The sequence below is a fragment of the Manis javanica genome, chromosome X (genome assembly GCF_040802235.1).
Source record: "Manis javanica isolate MJ-LG chromosome X, MJ_LKY, whole genome shotgun sequence".
NCBI classification, from domain to species: Eukaryota; Metazoa; Chordata; class Mammalia; order Pholidota; family Manidae; genus Manis; species Manis javanica.
The window spans coordinates 92,700,321-92,704,475 of record NC_133174.1 but is presented as its reverse complement, the minus strand read 5'-3'; the positions used below and the strand labels follow the sequence as shown (position 1 = coordinate 92,704,475).

The following is a 4,155-nucleotide window of genomic DNA, read 5'->3' as shown; positions in this document are numbered from 1 at the left end:
CTTTTTTTGCTTTAGTACTTTCCAAAGCATGATTTCGTATGTGTATTCAGACCAGTGTCTTCACCATAATGTAATTACAGCACAGCATTTCCTGACTATAACTGTAGGCAAAAAAAGAAATAAGTTATGGAATCTCCTTCTACTCTGATAGCATATTTCTATTTTCCTATGAATGTAGAGAAAAAGAACTAATAGCATCATCAATAAGTAGTTATTGAGGACTTATTTTATGCTAGATCCCAAAGATACAGGGAAGTATAAAACATCACCTCTTTCCTCCTTCCACTGGTATTGGGCCACCAGTGCCTAAGAGATCTGACCCAAAGATCTCACTTCTGGCATGAGGGGGCAGAGTACACCCTGTGTTTTGAAGAATTGTGTGCTAGAACAAAAAATGAGGTATTAATCTTCTGGAATAAATAATTTACCACATTCTCATTAGTATCAACACTTTCAGAACAAGGCATGCCTGGCATGGAAATTTTACCTACGTTAATTTCCAACTCATAGTAGAGGCCTCATCCAGCATTAAAATGTATTGTTTTCTTAATGACGGAAACCAGAATTATTTTTAATTTTATTCTAGTCTCTCCAACTTTTGTGTATTTGTTTTTCTGCCCATCAGTCTAAAGTGGGATAGAATCAGAGTACTATACAAGAAGAGAAAGCATCTTGTAAAAGCCTTATCTTCAGTCTCCAAAATTCATCAGTTTGGGCTCAGAGAAGAGACTCCAGAATTCATCAGTTTGGGCTCAGAGAAGAGACTATATGAAAGAGGTCTGAAATAACTGTAATTGTGGAAATGTGTCATTTTATAATCTTAACTGCATGAATTTTATTTTGATACAAACATCACAAATCTGGACTGAATAGATGACTTAAACTGTGCTACTCAAGAAAGACATCAACTTAGAAGTTGGTACCATCTGTTTTGCCCTCACTAATTTCAAGAACCATCCTAAGACAGTGCTGATGCTTTTATTGATTTTTCTAATGAATGTGATTAGGCAATAACTGATGCAATTAGTCCTTCCTGTGTCTTTTTTTTTAATATCATTAATGTACAATTACTTGAACAACATTATGGTTATGAGACTCACCCTATTATCAAGTCCCCCCCCCCCACATACACCATTACAGTCACTGTCCATCAGTGTAGTAAGATGCTATAGAATCATTACTTCCCCATATACTGCCTTCCCCATGTCCCCAACCCCCTACATTATGTGTGCTAATCATAAAGCCCCGTTTTCCCCCTTATCCCTTCCTTCCCACCCATCCTCCCTGGTCCCTTTCCCTTTGGTAACTGTTAGTCCATTCTTGGGTACTGTGAGTCTGTTGCTGTTTTGTTCCTTCAGTTTTTTCTTTGTTGTTATATTCCACAGATGAATGAAATTTGATACTTGTCTTTCTCCGCCTGGCTTATTTCACTGAGCATGATCCCCTCTAGCTCCATTCATGTTGCAAATGGTAAGATTTGTTTTCTTCTTATGGCTGAGTAGTATTCCATTGTGTATATGTACCACCTCTTCTTTATCCATTCTTCTACTGATGGACCCTTAGGGTTGCTTCCATTTCTTAGCTATTGTAAATAGTGCTGCAATAAACATAGGGGTACATATATCTTTTTCAAACTGGGCTGCTGCATTCTTAAGGTAAATTCCTAAGAGTGGAATTCCTGGGTTAAATGGCATTTCCATTTTGAGTTTTTTGAGGAACCTCCATACTGCTTTCCACAATGGTCGAACTAGTTTACATTCCCACCATCAGTGTAGGAGGGTTCCCCTTTCTCCACAACCTCGCCAACATTTGTTGTTGTTTGTCTTTTGGATGTTGGCCATCCTAACTGCTGTGAGGTGGTACCTCATTGTGATTTTCATTTTCATTTCCCTGATGATTAGCAATGTGGAGCATCTTTTCATGTGCCTGTTAGCCATCTGAATTTCTTCTTTGGAGAAGTGTCTGTTCAGATCCTGTGCCCATTATTTTATTGGATTATTTGCTTTTTGTTTGTTGAGGTTTCCTGTATCTTTTTTTGGAGAAACTTGATGACAGACTTGTATTCAAACTTCCATTATCACAGAAGGAAATTCTTTTCAACCTGTGCGCCTTTTAAAAATCCAACAGCCCTGTGTGGGAAAAGCTCAAAGATAATGAGTTTTTAAAGAATACTAAACTTCCCTAATACTTTATAATGAATGCAGCCCTAATAGCTGACCACATGTTGATCTCCTCTCATTATAACTGTTTCAGCAGATATGCCTATTACTACTTCTGCAGAGTCAAATTTTCTGAAGGCCCTTGCCGTCAAGCCTCCTCCAGGTGGGATTAAAGACAAGAATATGCCTTCCTCTTCCAGCAGTGATTTGGATTTGAATAATCCAGACAAGTATTGCAAACTCTGTCCTGCTTCCTTTAATAGTCCATTAATGGCCCAACAACATTATATTGGCAAAAGACACAAAAGAAATGAAGCTAAGAAGTTTTTAGACAAGATAAGAGAGAATCCTCTTCCAGCAAAATCAGATACAAATGGTAAACAGTAAAAATATCCCAAAACTCTTTCATGGGAAGTTTTAATAAAACATATTGGTTTATGTATGTATCATTTACTCTTACTGCATAGGAGGTGGTGGTGCTCTTGGGGTCATAGAATTTTGCACAAGGAAAATTGACTCACTTTTGATGGACTTTAAAGTCCTTAGTTCTGTGTGTTGGTTTTCTAGTAAATGAGACCCAGAAAGGTTTAGATGATCCTTATTAATTACAGAATCAAACACAGGTATTCCCAAGGTTCTATGTTATATCATAGGTACATAAGGAAATACTTTAAATTAGTATCATGTGGTTATATCATTCAGTCACTAAGCTCAGCTTCAGTGTCTCTTGGGTACTAGGCTAGTCATTCTTGGGAATACAAATGAAGATATACTATTTTTCCCTCAGGAGCAAGTGCATAAACTAGTTGGGTTAATAACACTTCATTGCATAAGGCTACAGACAAGGATTTTTGTATACAAATTTTTGGAAAGCAGAGGAGAGGAAAACATCATAGTTGTGAAGAATCTTAAGAGAGGAAGCATATGGTTTAGATTGGTAGAAGTGGGAAAGAGAGATGATGAACAAAGGAGTTAAGAAAGTGGCAAGAATTCAGGCACAGTAAAGATTCTGATCCTGACTGGAGTGATCCGATTGCTCTTCTAACCATTTTTTTTTTTTCATTTTTCCCCCACAGGCACCTTCTCACTACTAGTGTATTTTATTCCCTCTCCATATTCTCTGTTCCCCTCACTTTTGCTCTACTCACTGTGATTTTTCAGTTTTTTCCTTACTAGACCTTTCTGCTTCCTGTGAAAGTGTTCATTACTCCCTCCTTCTTGAAGCTGTATTCTTTGTCACATGTAACTCCTTATGCTCTGGTTCTTCTCTTGTGTTTTTCTTTTCTGTTTTCTTTGGGGGCTCTTGTTTTAATTCATTACCTAAATGTAGGTATTCCCATGGTTCCATTCTTGACCTTAGTCTACAAACACGATCTAATCTCTTCCTTTGATATCATCTCTCATCTATGTGCTTATGAGCTTTCTGTCAAGCTTTAAACTCCTATATTCAAATGGCAACTACTGCTTCACCTGGATACCTCATAACCATTTCAAATCCACTCAGTCATTCAAAGTAGAAACTTGTAGTTAAATGTGAATCCCCCCCAACCCCATCTTCTTCACTTCCTATATCTAATGAAGCACCAAGTCGTGACTGTTTTATCTCCTGACTGTTACTATTCCTTTATCTTAAGCCCTGCTCTTCTCTCACTGGTTTAGGCCCTCAACATCTTTCCTAGAGCTTTGCTACTCAAACTTTGGTTTATGGCCAGCATCATTGGCATCACTTGGGATATTGTTAGTAAAAGAATCTCAGGCCTCACTGCAACCTACTGAATCAAAATATGCAGTTTGACATGATCACTAGTTGGTTTTGTACTCACAACATATTTTGAGAAGCATTGTTCTAGATTACTGGCACAACTTCCTAACTCTCTATGCCATCAGTTTTGTCTCCCCAAATGTACCCTCGATTTAATCACCTAAAGAGCACATCTTTCCATGTCATTTCTCTGCTTAAAAATCCTTATTTCTTTCCTAAGGATACAATCTAAGC

At 37.6% G+C, this 4,155-nt stretch overlaps 1 protein-coding gene across 1 annotated transcript in view; it reads right to left on the bottom strand.

Moving 5' to 3' along the window:
• LOC140847410 (uncharacterized) overlaps positions 1-4,155 on the bottom strand; it is a 199,190-nt gene that overhangs the window by 62,959 nt on the left and 132,076 nt on the right. The gene's annotated exons all lie outside the window — the stretch shown is intronic.